This window comes from Myripristis murdjan, chromosome 13 (genome assembly GCF_902150065.1).
Source record: "Myripristis murdjan chromosome 13, fMyrMur1.1, whole genome shotgun sequence".
Taxonomy (NCBI): domain Eukaryota; kingdom Metazoa; phylum Chordata; class Actinopteri; order Holocentriformes; family Holocentridae; genus Myripristis; species Myripristis murdjan.
Genome location: NC_043992.1, coordinates 8,240,230 through 8,264,131, shown reverse-complemented (window position 1 = coordinate 8,264,131; position 23,902 = coordinate 8,240,230). Strand labels below are relative to the sequence as shown.

The window sequence follows — 23,902 nt, the reverse complement described above, 5'->3', positions numbered from 1 at the left end:
ATGGAAGTATGTGGGCAGTGACGGAAACATCGTTTGATGTATACATTTTCGTACGTAAAGGGAGCATAAATGGGCCTTTAGCAGGGAAGCTAATTTCCATCTGCAGTCCTTACAAAAAACATTAAAACAATTAACACAATAAAACAAACAAACGTGCACAAATCAAATACAAATATTAATGAGAACACGGTTCAATCTGGTCTTTCAAAGTAAAATCTCTAAAAACAACAGGGAAAATACTTTTGAAACTTGTGGCTCCACCCACTTCACAACTCTTTGTGAAAATGAATGGGGTCAGAAATATTTGCCGTAACGCTGACTCGTCCCTACTGACAACTGCCTCCATAACTGAGGTCAGTTTTGATCAGTTCAGAAGCTGCATTTAAAAAAAAAAAAAAAAAGAAAATACTAGCCTTTGTTACTTAAGCGTAAGCACTTTTCATCCCTCAGACGCTTTCACAACCTTAGCAGCTTTAATCTACTTTGTCTGTTCTTTATCAACATAGTGGAATACTGTAGACTTAAAATGGCTGTGTCAGTTTCCGATATGCTATTTCACCGAGTATATTTAAAAAGTGGAGTGGATACTATCACTATCAAATAAAACTGAAATGGCCAAAAAAAATAAATAAATAAATAAATAAAAAGCTCTTTAAAAAAGCTCTCTTAAAATAAATACGGAAAAATAAGAGGGTTCAGAAATGTTCCAAAGAGCCACAAAATGATAACACCTTTCACATCAATATTTCTCTCACTTTGACAAATGAACTCCTCATAACCAAATAAAATTTCATAGGATATTTTCAGTTGTAAAATTATGTTACGTGCAGTTGGCCCAGTAGATACTGATGATAAAACGGTCCCCATACAGACTGTTGTTCCTTCAAATATCAATGTATTTTTTTTTTTTTTTTTTTTTTTTTTTTTTTAAATCAATGCACAGTCCACCTACCAGGTTGTATTTATTCGAAGACTAATCATATTATATCATGCAATATATCCATAACACACTGACGCTGTTGTTATCAAACTGTTTACATCCCACCTCACCCAAACTGTACAAAGGCTCAGTGTGTATTTACCCTTGTGGTCTGCATCCATTAGCATTCAGAAAGGCTGTTACTAATGAAATACTGTTATTTTTTTAATCCAGTGTTGCAGTGTGAATGACCCTGTCTTGAAAATCATTTCGAAACTCACTCGTCAGGTCAGCTTTCTCACTGCACCTTCTTCTTCTGACCTCCTCCTCATCTGCCCTCTTAACCTTCAACTTGCCTGACTCTTTTCCCAGAGTCATCAGCTCCTCTAACACACACACACACACACACACACACACACACACACACACACACACACACACACACTCCCTCTCAGCCCCACTCTGTTTCTCTCAAGCCATTAATCAAGCTGGCATTTGACAGTCAGACTTTGAGAAATGCAGATGTATGCGTGAATTTTTGGCTGTACCTGCACGTGATCTGTTCCATTCCTCAGGTGATCACAAAGGTAAATGTGCCTAACGTTTCCCCGTGTGATCACCAACATAATTCATTGTGACACCATGTTCAGACAGCATGTGTCACATCAGGGCGCCAAGCAGTAAATTTTATCTTTTCCCATATTAAATAGCGCATCTGTTCAACTATTTGTGTCCATCAAATACGCGATGCTGATGCATGCTTCACGCTGGCGTTGATGGATGCGCCCACTCTATTTTTTGATGCGACACACAGAGTTTGTGAGGATTCCCACCACACGTTTGACTTTCTCCTGTCAGAAACTACGGTGCGAACAAAAACAGACAAGGAAAGACTGATCTTCAAAGGGGAGAAGGATCCAGTCCTGTGTGACGAGTCATGTTGTGATTTTAAAGACAAACTGAAGAACAAAGGAAGTCTGGAGGAAAATTTCAGCCTTAAAGTCCCCATGAGATGACCTCACATGACCTCTGCTTCTTAAACAGTGACATCATCCTGCACAAGTGGCTGTAAATTAAAATTTCAACCAATACAACCTTTACAAACATCCTCTTATCCACAACTAAAACTGTGTTTCTCTCCCAAACTGAGATCCTGTTGGTTTGCACATGTGAGTGATCCTTACCTGCACCGTGTCCCACCCAAACACCCTGTTTCAACAGGAAACACATCAAATCAAGAAAGTAAGAGTACATTTCATGGGATTTTTAATGAATCTATCAGACCTAAAGACATTAATCAAGGTTTCGTTCCATTTAAGTCGAGCCTTTCCAATCTAGGTATACCACCTCTATTTGGCATCTGCTGTTGACCTTTTATTTGCCCCTGAAAATACAAGGGATACAAGGGATACAAGGAAGTTTATTGGTCATTCTACAACAAGTTGAATAATGAAATTAAAGTGTGGTTCCCTCTTGATGGATTAATTGATTGTATAGAATATAAAATTATTAAACATGGAGGAGTGCAGATGGTGCATTTAGTAGTCTCACAGCCTGAGGGAAGAAGCTGCTCTGTAGTCTGGTGGTACGGCAGCGGATACTTCTGTATCTTTTGCCTGACGGCAGCAGGGTGAACAGGCTGTGGCTGGGGTGGGTGTTGTCTTTTAGGATCCTTTTGGCTCTGTGCAGGCACCTCACCTCCCCGATATCACTGATGCTTGGTAGATGGGTACCAATGATGTTTTGGGCAGTTTTAACCACTCGTTGCAGAGTCTTCCTGTCCTGGGCCGTGCACATCCCATGCCAGTTTGTGATGTTTCCAGTCAGGATGCTTTCAATTGCTCCTTTGTAGAAGCTGACAAGAACTTGGTGTGGGAATTTTGCTTTCTTAAGTTTCCTTAAGAAATACAGCTGTTTCTGAGCTTTTTTAACCAGGGCAGAGATATGTGAAGTCCATGACAGGTTCTCTGTTATGTTGATTGCCAGGAAGTTAAAACTGCTCACTTGCTCCACCTCAGCTCCATCGATGTAGACAGGGTTGTGTGTCTTTGCCTCCTTTTTCCTGAAATCAACTATCAGCTCTTTGGTTTTGCTGACGTTGAGCAGTAGGTTGTTTTCTGTGCACCATTCTGCAAGATGGTTGATTTCCTCCCGATATGAAAACTCATCATTGTTGGAAATCCGTCCGATGATGGTGGTGTCATCCGCGTGAACAGGAGGGGGCTGAGCACACAGCCCTGGGGCACTCCGGTGTTGAGCACTAGAGTGGAGGAGGAGAGACTGCCAATCCGAACTGACTGGGGTCTGTTTGTGAGGAAGTCCAGTATCCAGTTGCAGAGAGTGGTACTGATGCCCAGAGTGTTCAGTTTTCCAATCAGCTTCATGGGGGAGATTGTGTTGAAAGCTGAGCTGAAATCAACAAACAGCATTCTGGTGTAGGTGCTGCTTTTCTCAAGGTGAGTGAAGACTGAGTGGAGAGCAGTGGAGATGGCATCCTCTGTGGATCTGTTGGTTCTGAAAAATCCCCTGCACCCCACTAAAATGGGCCTGAGGAAAGGAGTGGAACTGACAATTTACAGTTTCCAAATAAAAGGGAAAAGTGCCTTTTATTTGTCAAGTGTATGATTCAAAATGTCATAACTTACAGAAAATGTCCTATATCGTGATATGTATCGTCATCGGGATTTGATATCAAGGTCATGTTGCACAGGCCTAACTTTAGCTACTTGAACTTTGCATCATCGTATTATTCAGTGCTTAAAGCTGCACTATGCGATTTCATCACCTATTAACAATCAACTGAAACTTGACCCCTAATTATATAAACCAACACGAAGCCACTTGGCCCATTTTGCTGTTTGCTGTTTGTTTGTCACCTCGTTTTTCTCTTTGTTGTTCAATTCCAAACCCAGACTGTAGCTCCGCCCTCTCCTCCCCAACAGTATAAAACCAACGCTCTCCCACTTCACCTCAACCAGAGCTCCACCAGGGGGCGCCCTGTAAATAACCCCCGAGGAGGACCACAAATATGGTGATACCTCCTGTAGGATTTATTCTGGCGGTGCTCTGTTGTGATTTCCTGAAACTTTTATTTTGAAACCTCAGGTGGCATACAGATGTCGCGCATGGGGAAACTGACAAAAATACCTGAGCACAGAAGCTACAGCTGCAGGCTTGTCGAGCACCAACTAAGCTCTCCTCATGTTATAATTAAGCACCCAGCTGGAACGGGAACAAAGGTGTTTCGTAATTTTTTTTATGCAATCTAATGATTTATTAGTGGAAACTGGTGTTTAAACATATCGTCTTTATATCTAAAAGGTTTTTAATGGTTTGGTTGGCACCATGATGTTGGCTTTCTAGCTTTCCCTTTACAGAAATACTCATTTGTATAAACTGCATTACAGTAATTGTGAGCATTATTACATTGTCAGAGCTAATTTTAGGGTTTTTTGTTCTTTTGTCCTTTTGTTTTCTTTTCATGTGTTTGTAGCTCTTATGGTGAAACGAATGGTTTATGAAAAAGAACAAATAGTTTATGTGACAGCAAACAAAATAAAACTTTTGGTACATCAGTTCTAAGCTTCACCACTCTCTGGCTCAGATTCGCTACACGCCTCATTTCAGATCCAGTACTTTTAACTAAAATAGTGCCCATTCCTGGTGAATGCTCCGGCCCAGAAGAATCCAGATCTGTAGACGTGACATAATTTTCCCAAGTTTTGAGTCTGATATCAATGGTATCTGGATTTTGGAGCTGTTCTAATGACTCTGCAGTGATACTAAAGGTCCTTTTGTCTTTTAAGGTCCATATTAATTGGCTTCATTTCATCAAAACTAATGTAAGAGTAGAATTCACTTGAACTGTGCCTCAGGTACAAACACTGTCTTGGTTTAATCCAACAGAGAGCTTTCTGAGCTGGTGGCGTTACCCCCCAGGTTGCTTTGATGTGCACCATCGCTGCTAACCTTCCTGACCTTGTGGCCCCGCTCGTTTTGATGAGATGCTCTTACAAGATTTTGCTTTAAGAATCGAAAACAAATTAACCTTCAGACATGTCTTCAAATCCCGTATTTGACATGCAGAAAAGCCTTGTCTCCTCCCACTCTATTGCCACCCCCGCCCTCATTGTGCACCCCTGACCTCCACATCCCTGTAAGATACCACTCTGACGCTCTTGTTTGATCTTCCTTCATGTTTCCAAATGTAATATTTCGCATTCAATTTATACATGCATTATTGTTTATCTAAGGCGGATTAGGTGCTGGCTGGTGAGGCTAGATTGGATTTTGGTCAGGGGCCTGGTTAAGGGCTCAAGTAATTACAGTGAAGATGGACAGGAGCTGACTAGAGCCCAAGACACTGTGGGGATATTACTTTATTAAATATGAAGCCATGTAATCAACTCTGGAGCCCTGTGGCTATTGACAACCATAGTTATGGGTCAAGGTGAGGGGTCTGCAATAACTTTGGTCTAATGAATGTATTCATCCTGTCGTGGATTGACCAACATAATCACTGACTGCACCCAACATTTAAAGGACCACACCAGTGATTCTGCATGTTTAGTGTAGTTTCTATAAAATGTATACTTCATGTTTCTATTAATCTTGTCCCACCCCTGTTTCTACAAACACAGTGGTAGTTTCCAAATGTATATGTGTAAGACCACAAAACTTGGCAGGGAATTTGGTCATGGGGTAAAAAAGAAGTGATTAACTTTTCAGGACAGTTATCCTGCAGGGGGCGCACAAACAGGGCCACACTTTCCAAACACATCCAAATAACACCACACTACATGATGGGTAGGTTTGCCATGGGTCAAGGTGGCGCTGCCCAACTTTTCCCAGTAACTGGCTGGAAAGGGGCGTGTCCTATGGCAATAACATCGCCAAAAGGGGCGTGGCTTTGAACAAACAGGTCTGCACTCTACTTTCTTGAATGCCTCAGCAGTTACATATACAGACAAAGACGTGACTGTAATACTGTGGCAACTGCATCACATGTGATAGAAAATTTAGAAACCTCCCAATCCTTAACAATTGAAAGAAAAAGTTAAGATGATACCACAAAAGAAGTTGAAGATACTGCAGGTCATGACCATGATCAGAGCCCCAGACAAATGAGCTGAAATTAATAGAGGGATTATATTCTTTTCTACATAATTTTATTCCCAGATAAAGACAGGGGTCAGGTCCTCACATACAGTAGCCTAAAAGTCTTCTTTTAACATTACCTTTCCTTTCCCTCAGCCTGGGAGAGATAGCTAAATACAATCACCCTTCTATTTTTGAAATCTGATCTTGTAAAAAGACAGCATCAAATATTGATCAGTCTGGAGCACACTCAGTATGAGGTGATCCTTCCACAGTGCAGCAGTGGGCCTCAGAGCTGGTATCAGCCACCATATGATTTATGACAGGGGGGTTGTGGATAAGCTATTGGCAGGGCCTCAGTGAGATTCCAGATGAAAGGAGAGCCGGACTCTTGTCTGGCACAGATGTAGGCCAAGGGAGGCGTCCACCTGACATTGACTGACAATACTCTGATGGGTCCTAGTGGAGTTCGATGACCCCATTTACACCTGGTATTAAAATGTGATCTATATTTGGATGTTATGTGGATAAGAAAAAAAAATATGCAAAATGAATTCATCCACAGGGCAGAAATCATCATGCCCATCGGGTAGGAGATTCATAGAAATGTCAGTGCCACCATGGGGCAATCGCAGCCTCTGCTCTCTTCCTCCCAGGATAACATATGCAAAATTGACAATCCAGTTGTCATCTCTGCTTCCTATAAGAGTGGCTGTGCAGTAACAGCTGCCACATTCAGTTTTGTTGCCACCTTTTCCACCAATGTGCCTGCCTTGCCAAAATAAGATATGATCACTGTGGGCAGAATGCAGATGGAGAATGTGAGAATGTGTTTCCATTAGGAGTGCACAATGTGAGTCCTACAGTATTGTAATGTCAAATAGTACAAGGGTTTACACACTATATTAAAATCTGAATTGCTACACCAAATGAAAATCTGCTCATAAATTGTAGGACAACCTCTTGAGAAATTTTATGAATCTTCCTAAACATAACAACCGCCTGATTTTTTGTTTCTTGTCTTAATTTCTTTGTTATGTGCTGTTACAAATGGAGCTGCTGTGGACCCGACATTTTATAAGTATATTTAATGTTTTATAAGTGTATATACCATGCATATTTTCACACATTAATGCAACAGGATATCTTAAATAAAGCCTATGATGTTGTGTAATAGTCCATTGATGTTTCCACTCTGGCTGACACATTTCATCACTGCACTCAAAACACTGCTGTCAGCAAAGTACGTGATGTGTTGAGTATCTAAAAAAAACACAGCTTCAGTGCTTCATCATTTGAGATGGAGACACCCGACTAAGTTTACCTCCACCTGACCCACAGCAGGAAACCATTGACGTATTCACCCCAAAGAAACGCAACAAGGCACCAAGTCACAACATCACTAACCCCATCGCAAAATTAGTACCACGTGGTACCATTTTCCAAGTCTGCCAACCTTACAGCTTAAGCGGAAAAACAAAACCAGGACTGTGTGTCGGTCATCAAACACGACCTGTCATCCACCACGTATGTGGCACTGACAGCCGCTTGTTGGACATCACTCACCAGTAACCAGTACAGTATCCTGCTGTAATCCATGATGAGTAGAATATGAAGGTGAGCATGTTTATATTTAACTATCAAACAAATCACTAGAACACATTACTGATGCAATAAGTGCTTCTGATCGTTAGTCAGTTAGTCATAAAGCAGTAACTGGCACTACATTGATGTGACAAATGAATCAATCAGATTATGATTTGGGTATTATATTTTATTTAGGGGTCAATGTATCAGTATATTCAATGTTATTTGGAGTTTGTCACTGCCAGTACTGCTGTGCACTGCTTCACTGCCCCTGGCGTGCAGTGAGCACTGCCTGTGACACTGAGCAATGATTTTTTTTTTTTTTTTAACCCGATCTGAATAAAATCAAGGTATTTATCCTTGCACAATGTCACCTGTTAGTGCTGCAGTCTGTAGAGGCATAAAGAAAAGCCTACAAACTGAGTACAAAGGTACTCACTGTGGGACTGGATTGTGTATTCGATTAGAAATAATGCTACACGTTTGCATCTATAGTTTCCATGCAACCATAATCCTGTCATTCCTGTCTTCTTAGCAACATTTCACACTGCAACAAACCATTTTGCAAATCATGCAGGGGTACTTAACATTTCACAACATATGATCAAAATCCCTTTGGTTTCAAATTTGAATATTTGCTTCAAACACCCCTCTTATAATGTTCTGCCTCATCAACATTCATGAACCATGAAACTGTAAAGAGGTGTAAAGAAAATGTTACCCCGGGCACTATTTTCTTTCATCCAAACAAAACAGTGCTGCTGCTTTTAGGAAATATAATGTGGAGGACTTTATTCCGGTGATGGAATACTGGTGTGAAGAAAGTCTCAAGTCCCTGAAAGTTCATTTTCATATCATAGATGAATAAATGGAAACCGACAGCTGGAAAAAAGGGAGGAAAATGATAGCAGAATTTATGACTGCTTGCTTTGGCAAAAGATTAGCAAAAACATGAACTATATTTTGTAGATACACTAAACATGCAAAATCACTGGTATGGTTCATCAAAGTAAGACAATAACAATCAGGATAGGGTCATAATCTTGGTCATGCACCCAGTTAACTATCAACCCACCTAGATTTCAATTCACTGTCAGAGGTCACCCAATGCAGTGGAACATTTTATTTACAAAGAACACAACATTATAATGTGTAGTGAAGTGACAAGTGGTTAAGTCGTTATTAAGAAAGAAACTGTGTTACTTTGGACCAGGTCAGCATTATCAGAATACTGCCTTAAGCTGTATTTTATCATATTCAGATCATACTTAAAGACCAGGTGTTATGAGCTCTATTTTGTAGAAATCCTGCCTTATTAGACAGTATACACTGATGAGTGGTAGTAATTACAGTGGTGAGTCAATGCAACAAGCGCATGAGCCAAATTCAGCCCCAAAGTTTACGCTTAAATATTATTACCATATTGTACCAGGCTTTATTTTTACATTAAATTCCATGTTTTCTTTCTTTGCAATAAAAGAACATATCAGCATCCTGATGCTCTCTCTATTGCTAATTTCATGAGTACTTCTCTCCCCATGCACTAGAAGTAGACATAGAAGAGGTTCTTGTCTCCCCATTTGATGAGTGCAAAAACAAGTCGGCGAAAAGTGTGATTAATTGTGTGTTAAGGCTGGAAAAACACCAAGAGAAAGTCCTCTCCGAAAATACATGTACTCAGCCCTATGTTGCAGCTGTGACTAACATTTCTGCAGGGTTGCACATTTCTCTATTATCATTTATCTTAGTCAGACACTAAAGAAATGGGGTCCCTATTGTGTCTGTTGGGCTGGTGAGTGCAGCGAGTGTAGGGGTTCGGTGCTGAACAGTATCTCTGATTTCTGCTCCACGCTGTATGAGGTGAGAGGTTTCAGTAATGGCTAGGGACTGAATGGAGGAGAATGCCAAGCTTTGACCCAGATACCTGCAGAACAATGTGACTTCTGCATCACACATTCATGTTAGAGGGAAATACAGTGTTTAGAATGCAGGCCATACTGCCCTCCCTGTACAGGAAAAAACATCTGATAGATAAAATTTGATATTTGAAGGACATGAGATTTTGACTTGTCCTCTGCTCAAAAGGCTTGTGATTATATTTCTATGTCCTGTTCTTAGACTCATGTGTTTGATAAAATCTAGTGAATAGCAGGTTCAGGTTATGGTTACTCCAATATTAACCCGGTTGCTGTTGCAGGGAAACACCTTGCTGCTCTTACTTTTGATTTTTAACCATGCAACAAACTCACACAACATTACGGGTACATTTTTATTTCAGCAAAACCATGTCAGTGAGCTGTATTTACAACAAGGCAGCCAGGAGACTCAAAATATCAAACGCTTATGCAAACTGTTTAAAGGACTGTGACAGTGATTTTGAATGTTTGGCCCATTTATTAAAATTTAGCCACATTTCATATTGCAACAAATCAATCTGCAAATCATGCAGGGGTACTTAAGATTTCACAACATATAGTCAAAATACTAGGGCAGTGCGATATGAACTAAAGCTCATATCCCAATAATTGGCTGTGTAAAGGAAACATTCACTCCATCAAATTTCAAGTCATCAAAACACAACAGTGCTGCTGCTTTTAGGGGGAAAAAAATGGAAAACTATCACGGTGATGGAATACTGGAGTGAATAAAGTTTGAAGTCTCTGAAAGTTCATTTTCATGTCACAGTGGAATGAATGGAAACCAACGGCTGGAGAAAAGGGAGGAGAAATGATATCACTGGGTTAAAATACGACTGCTTGCTTTGGAAAAAGATGAGCAGGAACATGAAATTTATACATTTTGTAGATATCAAGCTAAACATATAAAATCACTGGTCCTTCATCGAGATCACCTAATAGCAAGATTACTATGTGCATGTTAACATAGTCATTGATCAGATTTACAGTGACAAATGTCTAGTAATTTCAACTGTAACTCGTTTATGACTACTACACTGCTGTGTTTTACAGTATGTCCTTGGTTTTATGTTTCTGTCCACCTTGTCCAACAATTCATAACCTTGAAAAATACTGAAATTTTGTTTTTGCTAAATCAGAAAGCGCAGATACAAATGGGCCACGGTGAGAATACACAACACATCTAAACCAAAGGCTGTCCGTCATCCGCCTGTCGGAGACATCACCATTTATCAGGCCACCAATGACTCCCCATTGGCACACAAGACGACTGCCATTCATCATTGCCATGGAAACGGCCTTTGTAACTAGACAGCCCCGCAATCAGTGGCCTATCAGACCTCCAGTGTGTCTTGGCCTCTTTTGTCCCTCTCTCCTACATCACAGCCAGATAAGATTATCCCTGACAACCTCAGGCCAGCAACCAACCTCAGAAAAAAAAAAAGCAGGATGGAGACAGTGGTGGAGGAAAGGGTTGCTCTCTTTCTTTCAGGATCTAGATTTTTATTCCAAGTGCCTGTGATGGGCATTTTCCCCCTATCTCTTTTGGCCCTTCAGGAGTTAAAGGAAAAGCCTTTCAAAAGCCCAGAGTGTCAAGGCAGGGCCGCAGCTCTGGGGAGACAGCTGTGTGACAAACCTATACAAAAGCTCTGTGACTTTATCTTCCAATAAATCTCCAGATTTAAAGCTCAGCGCCGATGCTTGAAGGAGCACTGCAAGGCTGCTGGGAGTAGACAGATGGAAAAATAGACGACTGCTAGTATCGTTTTTGAAGCAATTTGAAGAAGCTTTGCGTTAATGAATACTGCTTATCGGTATCCTTTAATGTCAATCTAACGATACTTCAAATAAAGCAACAGTGCAATCTTAGCACTAACAGAGGATTTTTGTGGCATGTCCTATGTGTATGTGTGTGCAGCAGACAGTCAAAGTTTAATTTCTAGTTAAATGTCTTTCTTCAACTTGATAGGAAAGCTGCAGTCAGCCTGCCAAAAAAATCATCTGTACAGTTTCAAACATAATCATTCATTCACACCCCTCTGACAAGCCACACTGAGATGAATTAGACAATGTATTATTATTTTAGCATTTCTGTTGTATTTGACAGGCACAGTGGAGAGAGACAGGGCATGCAGCAGAAGATCTGAACTGGATTCAAACCTGGGACTTATGATGCAGTCGCGTCTGAATTCGGTTTACTGATATTTTTCATACTTTGTGCTGAATCTGAAGTCACACGTGGGCAAAGAGGAACAGCTGAGGACGACAGAAGTGGTCGTTCTCTTCCTTTTTGCCTCCACTGTTGACGGGCAGCGCTGAATCGCATATTACTTATGCTAACGGGGGAGTAACGCATTGCAAAGTAACACACTAATTACAGTAATGCATTACTCCTCCATTAACCTTGGCAATGTGCGCTCCACGGGTTCAGGCTCTCCCTACACTGCACATTTTTTTGTCCCGTGCTGCTCAGACAAGGACAAAGGCGCTAAAAGTACTCTAGGAAAATAAGGAGCTACGGTATTTGCTTGTGGATTTAAGTCTGCCTATGTCATCACAAAATCTCCTGGTGTCCTTGAGGAACTGATCAGTCATGAAAAGAAGATGGCATAGGAAATGAAAGAAAGGACAGAAAGAGGAAGGATAGTTCCAGATGAGGCAACATTATTTATTTAAGCTATAATTAATAAAGGCTGCTTTATCACCGTCCCCTTGTCTGATGGCTTTAATATTTAATATCATTCATGGGACAAAAAAGGGGAAATATAATCACGTATTTCCCCTTATTTTGGATGAGAGAGGCACTGACATGACCTCAGTGTTTCCCCCAGGTTGACTGCTCTGGGGCAGCAGGTGGGCCGCAGCAGTTTTCAGCACTGGTTACACACACATCTTCTCTCTCACTCTCTCTCTCTATTCCTATGTAGTGTGTTGACCATTCAGAAACAAATATACTGGATGGAAAACTGAAACTTCATGAAATTGTGGCAGAAAACAGGCGGTGCCTCGCTGGCTCACCATGCAATACCACGGCTTAACTGCAGCGGCCTGGGTTTGAATGCGGCCAAAACCTTTTGCTGCAGGTCATCTCCTCTCTCTGCCCTGTGTATCCTGTAAAGCAGATCTTAAAATCTTAACAAAAAAGAAAAAAAAAAGTGGGAGAAATCGGGGGAAATGAAATCCAAGGAAAACAGTCACAGAGGGGCAGGGAAATCAGTTGACAGGCATAGGATGCATATTTGACCACATTCAATGTATTTTCAGTGTTTTTTCTTGTGAACTTCACTCGATGTGGAAACTAAGTCCATATGCTTCATATAGGGAGCTGAGAGGAAACAGACAGCGCTTTGCAACACAGAGACCAGAAAAACACAGATGTTTTGGCCTGAATTTCTTTATTGCTCTGACAGTAACATAACGAGTTGTGATCACTTTGTGTAATGTTATCATCGCTTCATCTAGGTTTCCTCTACTCTGCTGTGTGTGTGGCTGAGCCCCACCCTCAGTGAAACACAGAGAGCAGAGGACAGGAGAGAAACTAGCACAACACAGTGGTAGTAGAGATTCGAGAAAATCATTAGTAGACAGTTGATATTAATGATTGTATGAAATTTTAGCAGCGGTGCTCATAATTATGAATATTGGGGAAACACTGTGATTTTCCTCTGAAAACTTCAACTAGACATCAAGATAGTTTCTGTAAACACAAAGACAAGAGTCCACCAAACAGCACTTTGCTGCAAAGTGAGGCCACATGTATTTCAGACTGCCATTTCCTATTCTTCATATTTTCTTTTCTCATTCTTCACCTGAGACAAGAGCTGATTTTATCTGTTTTGACAACCATTAATATGCAGTGATGTCTGATGGATACTTCTGTCAGTCACATGAAGGTGTGCTTTGGTGAGTTATTCTAGGAAATTCATTTACTGACATTTCCTCACAGGCAAATCAGCCCCCTGCAGCAGCTCCAGGTCATAAGCACACAAGGAAAACACATCATCTAGCTCTTCAAGCCAAGCGTAAAAACATTTCCACCAGCTCTGCTCCTCTTGAACCTAATGCTGCCCTTCAGCCATCAGATAATTCCCTCACATCAATGCTCCAGTCGCTGGTAAATAGCATTAAAGCAATCAATGCCCGTCTGCAAAGTCTGGAAAACACCCAAGCCTCATCTTCCTCTGCAACACTCAGCGCATCTCAAATCGCTCTGACTCATCCACCAGCACCCGCACCTGCAACCACACCTGCCAGCCACTTATACTGCAATCACCTCAGATGCACCTCAACATTCCCTCAATGCAAACTACTGGGGGCTTCCCTGTAGTTCACTGCACACCACTAGGTGGTGTCCTACTCGCAAACACCTCCTATCTACACCTGACTGGACAAAGGCTTCACTAGTAGGCTGTCCTCTACTGGATTTCAAACCAAACCAACATGCCAGCTTTTTTGAACTTTCTTTTATTTTACAAAAACAGTTCACCAAAATGTGTTTCTGAAAACATCTGAGGCAAGAAATAAACAATTGCATTGTTTCTGAATCAGTTTTCTTTTCAGATTGACCAAGTCTAGTTTAAAATTTTCTCGAAAGTTTCCAAAGGAGGCAAAAATACACAAAATGAACCAAAATGGTGTCTCTTTTCGAAATTCTTTTAGATTACAAAAATAGCTCACCAAAATGTGTTTCTGAAGACATTTAAGGTGAGAAATAAACCCTGCAGTTGCTGAATCTGTCTTTATTTCAGCTCGACTACAGTTAGTTTGAAAGTTTTGCAGGAGTTTCAAGTGGCGATGAGTTGCGCCAGACGCCCGTAATTTGCATAAAGTAGCCTAGACCTCAACTTTAAGCAAATGAGGAGAAGCCCACGTGATGCCCTGTCTCTCAAAATGCAACAAAATGCTACCAGAATACATTGCACAGCTGCTTACATAGACAATGAATGTGAATGGAAATGACTGATCCTGAGGACACATATCATTACCCCTTTTCCACCCATTAAACTGGATGAAATTGTGTCTTGCTGGTGAGGATATACACAGGATCACACTAAAAGAGATTAATAAATTTGGGCAATTCATTCATCTTAATTCTGCCAACAAGAGACAGCTGTAGAGACATCCAGCGTTTAAGATTTGGTTCTACCTTAGCTACTAAAGGTACATACATATACAGTCCGTGACCTGAACCCCTGAATATGTGAACTGACCCTAAGTAACCTTGAAGGGAAATGCATGTAAACAGTAAACCTGAGCTGAAGACTAAATCAGGAAAACCCCAGTTTTTCTCATTATACCCTGAGATTCTACCAAAGGTATCAAGGATAGAAAGCACCCTGAGTATAGAGCTGCTTAGATTTGAGATATACAGTATCATATCATCTGTATAAAGAGATACCCATTGTTCCAGCCCCTCCCTGAATGCACCTGTCAATACAGTATCTCGCCTGACTGCGATTGCCAGTGTGAAAAGTAACGGTGGTTGAGGACAGCCTTGTCTTCTTCCTCAGCAAATTGTGAAAAACTCAAGATTACATTACAATTGCAATCTACACTTGGTAAACACTTTTATCCAAAATAATGGACATTTTTAGATTTTTATTTTTATACAATAACAGCAAAGATCTATTCAGGAAAAAACGACATCAAGTGCCATCATGCTCTGGTTCTGGCCCAAAGGACAGAGGAGCTACAAGGCAGAGCAGAGAGGGAATGCATAGTGTGTATCAAGTGCATAGACGAAAAAGAACGCATAGAGGCAGAAAGTACATGCCATCTGTACAGACAGAAGCAAGTTAAGTGTTATATAACAATCTAATCCAATAAATGAAGTGATTCATAAAACCAAATTTATCAAGTATATAAAACAAAAACTCCCACTCCAGCCTGTCAAATGTTTTTTCAGCATCAGAATCTCTGGAGTGGGTGAATCAGAATTGTGGCAGATTATATTCAACAGCTGTCTAATGTTAAGGAAGGCGTATCCATTCTTTATAAATTCTGTCTGATCAGGAGATATAATCTGAGGCAGTCGTTCTAATGTTAGGGTTAATGTAGCAAATGAGGAATCAGTAGAGCTGAAACCATTTCAAAAACACTCAGATGGAAACCCATTTGGTCCCAGACTCTTCTGGAGTGTTTTGACAGCTGCATTCAATTCTTCAGAGTCATTGGTTTATCTAGTATATTCCTTTTGAAAGAAGCTGTCAAATTTAGGACAAGAATCGTGATCGGATGTATAAAGTCCATAGAAACTTGTGAACATATCATTAATTGCTGGATTATCATGTGTACACACCTCAGGTGTTTGAATTTTTGTGATCAATTGTGAGGCAGCTGCCTGTTTAAGCTGGTGGGCAAGAATCCTACTGGCTTGATCACCAAATTCGTAATGTGTCTGTCGAGCATTTTCTCAGCTTCAAAAGATGAGTTGAGTGTCAAATTTATTTTTAATCAAGCAGTAGCACCTTCAGTGCAAATTGCAAATTGTAACTGTAGCCTAATTGTGAAACACAATCTGTTAGGTCTGACATTCTTTGGGTATGTTGCTTTTTGTTATAAGATGTATATGAAACTAATTGACCTCTTAGGTAAACTTTAAGTGACTTCCAATGGGTACTGCAATTTGGGGCAGAGTAAAACAATTCTATCTGATGAGCCACAAACTGTAAAAAAATTCCTCTTGAGTCTACAGTGAGGTCTGGGAATGTTATGTGTAAAACTAAAGGTGGCTGTCAACAGATCAGGAAGGAGTCTAAAATTTTCAAAATGATGGTCCACCGAGTGGGTACACATATTATGCTACCATGACAGGCCAGCAGTACTTTCCTTGTTATCATGGCACACAAATATTACAACTGCCGTTTTTCAAGTGTACCCTATATGGAGAGTGAGATATAAAAGCATATGAAGGAGGAGTATGCAATCAGTGCACTCAGACTGACTGACTGAGTTAATTGCATTGTGGAGGACCCCCATTTATGAAAACTGGCAGTAGAGCAGCATGTTGTCTTTACACAAAGATTGCATGTATTTAGATTAGTAGGGCAAAGGATGCGATGAAACAAAGCTTCACCACTACAGTTCAGCTTAACACACGTTGTAGGGTGAAGTCAATAGTGAGATGACGTCCCTCACCAAGTCAGCAACAAAGATGATGCCTGTACTGTCGAAACGATAACGATACCTGCTAAACTGCATGTCACCTAAAGGCTCATTTATACTCACTTTATGTACGAAAATGTATATGCCTGTTTTAAACGTTGTAAACGTCTCAGCCCACGTGCTTCCATGTGTCCATTACCTTGGCATGTATGTTCAGCAACAAATCCACTAGAGGGCAGCTCAGAGTCAAATTTGTGACAACAAAAAGCATTGTGAGGTGGAGGTTGTAATAATGGACCTGTTACAAAAAGGCAGAAGTGGAGGCGGCATTGTAGATGGCAGTGGTCTGTTAAGTCACTGAATACATCGCGACAGGAGGACAGACAATTTTTTCTCTGATATTACCAATGAGAGAGACTGACTTCTTCGTCTTGTTCTAGACCGGTTACATCACCTCTGCGATTTGTCATGATACTGCTCTGTTTCGTCCATATCTGTAAGCTTTCTGAGAACATGCAGAAAGATGTATGAAATGAACGCAGAGTACAGATAGAAGCCTCTATCTATATTCGTACTCAACATTGAGCATAAATGAGCTTTAACAATTCAAACACATTGTTCCTCTCATGATGGGTTGGCACTCGTCTGTCTCCTCAGTGCCATCCCAGGCACCTGAGAGACCTCTCCAGCTGTCTTACATAACTAGGAGAGGAAGAGGAGTAAATTTCAGAAATTCTCGGCACTTAAAGACCTAAATGGCACTTTGAGAAGCTTGATAAATATGGGCCCTGGTATCGTTTGCTGGATCAGTGGAATGGTGTAACGTTTTCTCTTATGTTTTTCTCAGATGCTGCACGTTATATGGGTTTCAGGAGATATTTTGACGGTCAGTCGTTCGCAAGTAAATGGCTTTGTTCCTTTCCCAAGCTCAGGTCCTGCTCTGGGCTGTATGAAATCTACCCAGTGACAGTTGTTTGTCATGTGTGGGGTCATCTGGCCTTTCCTGGCTGAGCTCCAAATCGTTAGCAGTCCAGGTCAATGCTGACCCAGTCATTACTGTTTGTGTGCTGTCTCTGTTTATGGTACGCTGTTGACTTTATCGCCTAAGATCAAAATTTGACTGGGTCATACTTATTATTACGTGCATCTCTCAGCAGGCTCTGCTATGTTTGTTATGATTAATTAAGGCCTGATTAATTCCTGCTTGGTAAGTAAATATTCTTTTGGGGGAAAATGCAGAGTGCGTTTGGGGGCTTGCATTAGGGGTGGGCAATATAGACAAAATAATACCACAACATTTCATGACAATTTGTGGAAACAAGATTGACCTACAGTGTTTCTCACAGAATGACACTGTACAGCAGGGCCAGTAATAGTTGAAGAAATACATTAGCCTAAATCTTACTTCAGCATCTTAATTCTAGTTAATACTTAATTTAGTGTTTTTACTCTGTTTTACGCCGCTCACCTAGCTCAAAACCCAAAAAACACAACTCGTGTCCTGAATTTTTTTTACCTGCAATTTTCTTTTCCCAACAGCCAGGTGAGCTGCAAGGTGAGTTGCATTTGTTGTTGATGACAGATCAAACCAGTGGAAAGTAACTTCCTTTGTCCAGTAATCTGTCACAGCGTGGTGTTTAAGGTGCCATAAAGGAAACAAATTTGACACCCAATTCTATTAATAACATGCTTCAGACTGTTTGTGTCTGGGCAAATGGAAGTGCTGATATTGATGGTGACCATAAAGGTCAGGGCGGGGGGCAGAAATGTGAACCTAATGGTGCTGACAGGAAACCCTGAATGGGTTTGAATGGGTTAAACTTGGCCAGTTGTTAATTTACCAGGGCAGTATGGAAAACACTGAGCTGACTCCTGCTCTGTTTTAATGTCGTGGTGACAGACGCTGCAGGCATCAGCATGTCATCACGCTGTTGTATCACTGATTTCATGATTTGACACTTTTTTCATGTACAAATTCACACTGGTATTTCCATGAAAGATATACTATAGCACAGCCCTAGCTTGCACCACTTATTTGAAAATCATCCCATAGACTATAAGCACCAGAGATTTTATAATCAAGACTTACCATCAGTTCTCTACTGTAATAACATATTTTCTCCATTCGCTTTTCTTTCCTGATTGTAATGGAGCTTTACTGAAAGTTCAGCCAGGAAGACTATCTTATACTCAAATGTAAACTTCAGATATATTTCTCACTTATTATCAAGATTCCTACCTGAGATTTCTTTGTTAGCTTTTGCGTTTTTGTATGTCTTTTGGGTATACAGTGCAATGTGTGTGTTTAATATCCAGTCTTGAATCTCAAGAAAATGTGTTTTTCTCTCTGTGCCTTTATTGCTGTCTGCTGCTGCTGATCCCCCCACCTCCTCATCTCCACCTGGACCTCTCTGATTGATCAGCCTCATCAGATCAGCCGCCATCAGCCACCTTCACCACCAGGGTCTGGACTCCACGGGGGGATTTCCTACACTGTCTCAATCTGAAAATCTCCCGATAGAGCCCAAGCACCAAGGATTTTATAATCAAGATCACTTATGTACTATAATAAATTATTTTCTCCATTCACTTGTCTCTTCTAATTGAAAGTACTGGACTAATATAAATAAATGGTCTATAAAGTGACCCAAAGGGACAGTCATCAAAATCCTAAAACGCAGCTGTTTTTTTTAGTACACGAGCAACAACAATATTTCAACTGTTACGAAATGAAACACCACAGGAGAAGTTAACTTGTGCACTTTAAATCAAGTGAAAAATAAACAAATGAAAGATAAAAGAATGCAGCGATTACTACCACGTTTAGATGAACAACAAATTAAATTAATCAGCCACCAGCCTCAGTAAAACCAAAATAAAAACACAGAACTAAAACAGCATACTGCTGGCCTCAAAGGAGAAATGTGTCTCATAAGATGCCGGTAAGACAACGTAAAAAAAGAAAAACAACGCTCACCTAGCTGCGCTTCCTGATGCAGCTCCATCAAATCATAGTGTCACCTTGCACAATCCACCCATGCAGCTCTGCATCACAGGAGAAAAGCTGGCTGGTGCACGGTTCCTTCAGCAAAGTAAAAACAACAGCAATTACCAGGAGGATTAAAACTATTAAAAACACACTGAACAGCCCAGGAATGCCCAGCCATTCAGCCTGGACCTGCAGCTGACATCCATGCAATAGTGACCTCATAAAACCACACAATACAAAATAATCAAACCATGGGCGCAAATTTAGGTGGAGTCAGGAGGCACAAGTCCCCCCCCAATATTTATAAATAATAATATATATTACTTTGGCACCCATCTTGACCCCCTGACCCCCCACTAAATGTGTCCCCCCCAATGTCTAAGGGAAATTTGCGCCGCTGAATCAAACCATAAATGCACTCTGCTTTCATTCATTCAAGTCATCATCTGATGCAAACTTGGTTGGCAAGCGCACTTGCATGTGCACTTTTGTTTTTGAATCATAGTTTGGTGGTTTGATATGTAAAACGCATCACAGTGTAGACAAGAAGGCATATGAATGCATACTGATGAAGAGCCCATGTCCCGTGCAGTGGAATGTCCTTGCACATGCCACATTAAAGTGATGTTTGAAGCATGGCACACAGGGTCCCCCCGCCCAGGGTTACAGCCACCTCGTGGATGACAGCTGTCATCCATAAAGCCACCAGGACAGCTGAGCCGCTGGGAAGCCCCATCCTTGGTTTCTTTACATGTGCACATGTGCATGAAAGGAGAAGGTAGGGAAAATTTGTTTGCTTTGGTTTAACTTTCACTTCTCTTTCCAGTTCTGCTGACTTCCAAAATGGCACAACTCTTTCCTGTTGCATCACCTTTGTATCGCACTGTAGGTGGAATAATGGTGCTGCTGCGTGGTGACACAGTGGCAGCGCTATGGCAGAAAATAGTTCCACCATTTTGGAAACCAGAGCACTGCAAAGAGCACTCACAGTGGCAACAAAACAAACATGCCTTGTTGTGCATCCTTCAAAACAACTGTTCATCTTTATCATCGTTATTTTCCGGTTTATATCCACTACGTTCATTTTGGAGCAGGACAAGAATACATTTCATTGCTCATAAAAACCTTGCAACACTGATTTTTATGTTCCATAGCAAAGCTGCTCTCAGGCCCAACATAAATCTGTAGATAGTGCTCTTATATAATAAGTGAAAATACACCTTTGATGGGTATTTAGCCTAAATGGTGGTTTGCATTTACACATCAGGTACCTGATTTGTGACACATATTGAATTGCTGAACGCATTTATCTGTCAATTATTTTTTGGAGTTAGTTTGAAGAGAATGTGCATGTAATTTAGTGTCCATAGCGAGTAAAAATCATTAAAGGCTGCTCCTCTTGACTGTGGCCCATATTTTGCCTGCTGTGCTGTATTTTTAATGTGGAGCCAAAAGGGTCTTGTAGTTAGAGTTGACAATCGTACCCAGCCTGACCTTAGCTGTTATCTCGTCTATTAACCTTAACATTTTGCCTCCAGGTTTTGGATGGTTTCAGAAGTGAGCATACTTTAATACTATGTAAAAGCATGTGGGTCCTGGTGCAGATAAGTGAAACAAAGCGGATGATATCCTTTGAAGCAGACACTGTGCCGTCTTTGAGTGTGAAGCCTGCATAACTACACAGATTTCCCATGAGCCAAGGAGAGACCGTCATTAGATGAAATCCTGTAATATATCTACAAAATAAGATGATGTACGAATTCTGTACAAAACTGGGACTTGGATGCAGAGGAAAAACGCAGAACTCCAAAAAACAGTTTGTGAGAAAGAAATCTTTACTTTGCAGTTCAGAGGTCATACACAGAGGCGGTCGGCAAAATCCATACAGGGCAATCACACAAAAACCAAACTCCATAAACCCAGGCAGTCGAAAACCAGGCAAGCAAGTGTTGCTCCCCTGACTCTGAGGTGAAGCGGGATTAAGGGGTTAGCGAGATAACTTCAGGCTCAACTCAAAGCTGGTTCACCTCTGATCGGGATAGAAAACCTGTCCTAATCCTATCCTGAAAGCTAGCCTGCTCCGGGGCAGGCTAACTTTCAGGATAGAATTGAATCCTACATAAAGCACCGCCCCCTGGCCAATCAGCTGTTTGCCAAACCGTGGCCTGTCCAATCATTGAGGATCCCGGAGAGCATTACGGCGTGAAAGGATTTTCCTTGACCGATCAAACCCGTTAGATTTTGCCGACGACTCTCTGTATGAGAGAAAGGATGTAATGTCATGTATGTAATGTGAAGCAGCTTCAGCCTGGCTAACAGCTGCCTGCTATACACAGCTGACACTCTGTAGGAGAGGAAAACACACAAGAGATCATTAAAGGAAATTTGATAATCAAAAGTATTTTTAGAGGTGTTTCACAACATTTTAGGGACATTTAAAATGGCACAATTAATTAGCTCTAAATATTTTTGGGGGGCAAATTATTTCTGTGCTGAGGGGTTACACATGGGGGATTTCAATTATACCGGTCATACACGCAGCACATCTGTGCAGTGCAGTGCATGGGTTTCAGTGTCAGATATGGACTTGAGCTGTTGATGTGTAATTTGCGCATTTATGCAGTCGGCAATTCGTAGCCAAGCATTCTGCCTTCTCTTCGCGGCAGCCACGGTGTTCAATTTACTATGTAAATTTTGTTTTTCCACCTCATATTTTTCCAGTATAATACGCTGCATCTCTGCCGTGAAATACGCTGTGCGTTTTTCCTTGTGGCTCATGCTTGTGATTGGTCTGCTGCCTCAGACTCCGAACTTATACGTGCGCGTTCACGGCTCCTGATGAGGCAAACCTGGATCGAGTGAGCGAGTTGATAACCAGCGTCGTGATACCGCTTATCCCTGATCACCATGATCTCGATTAGTGTATCCTGATAGATCTGGCTAATCCAGCGAAAACTAAGCTTGCTTCGTGATACAGGCCTCTGCAGAGCAGAGGCTGAGGCGGCTGGGCCATTTTTACAAGAGGCTCAGCCAATCAGAAGAATCTTTTCGATCAATCAGGGACTGATCATGTTGTCTGTGTTGTGTCCGTTGTGCTGCTGCAACCACATATAAACAAAAGTCGGTTTATAACGAAAGTACAGCAGTCTGTGTGCGCAGCGCACCTGTCAGATCCGGCAGATCTGGTGCCGGCCGGCACCGCCGGCACCGGCCGCGGCACCGCACAGTGCTCGGCCACCCGGTCAGGTCAGGTCTTCTGGATCTGACAGGTGCTGCTCCGGCTGTCAGTTGGACCTTTCTGAAGGAGGAAGTTACCTCCGAATCTTAAGGTAAATAAACATCCCTATGTCTGATTACAAGGTACAAAAACGTCTTTTAGTTAAAAGGAAGACATGATGAATGTATTTGAACTAGGCCTATATTGATTTATGATGACGTCGGGCCATGCGTGTGTTGTATTTCAACATGATGACGTACATCGCTTGAGCGCGTTGTAATGTGTAATTTGATACCACCGAGATACATGAGTACATTGCTCAAATAAACATAAATCTTAATACGGCATTTCAACACACACAGGAATAAACAGAAACACTGTTTACTGGACTGATGAATGATAAAATGGTAACCATTTTCACTTTTACCTTGAATCACCGACTACACCACTGTGGTTTGCTAGCTAAATGCCACCAGCTTAGCTAATACCGTTGTGAAATATCGAGGGACTCGTAATTAACGTCATTCTCCACAAATACATCATTTGACCCAACCAACCCTTACACATGAGGTGGACAACACTCCTAACTCTCATAATCCTGTGCAAAATATTGGTGTTGAGGAATACTGACTAACCTGAGTTTGGTAGAAAGAGGCAGAGAGCACGTAGCTGAGTTTACTCTGCGGTTCCTGCCTCTGTGCGCTATTCCTCACGGTCACAGCCAGATGCGCCACCGTGTGGACTATTGTGGTATTACACACACACAAACTAAAAGAAAATGTAGGGGCTGTTTTTGTTGTAGCTTTTCCACATGTGGTCTTCCTTCTTTTTTTTTAAACTTGTAAATAAGTTTTTAACCTTCAACAGTTTACATTTTAAATCATTTTATTTTTTTTTAACCATGAGCTATTTATGAATCTTTTACATCACTATTTATCTATGAGCTATTTATCAGTCTTTTACATCATGAAATAACTTGTCTGTATTTTAACCACTTTTATGATATTCCCTTTTTTCCAACCCTGTACACAAGCACAAGGAAAAGAAAAAACAGCTGGAGAGCACAGACACAC

At 41.1% G+C, this 23,902-nt stretch overlaps 1 long non-coding RNA gene across 1 annotated transcript in view; it reads right to left on the bottom strand.

The window, feature by feature from the left end:
- The window catches only part of LOC115369630 (uncharacterized), a 46,940-nt gene extending 23,375 nt beyond the window's left edge, over positions 1–23,565 (bottom strand). The window contains exons 1-2 of the long non-coding RNA XR_003929184.1: positions 23,465–23,565; positions 19,601–19,705 (exon numbers count right to left, since the gene is read on the bottom strand). This is a non-coding gene — a long non-coding RNA (uncharacterized LOC115369630). The remainder of the gene's footprint in view (positions 1–19,600; positions 19,706–23,464) is intronic.
- Between the last annotated feature and the right edge of the window lie 337 nt (positions 23,566–23,902).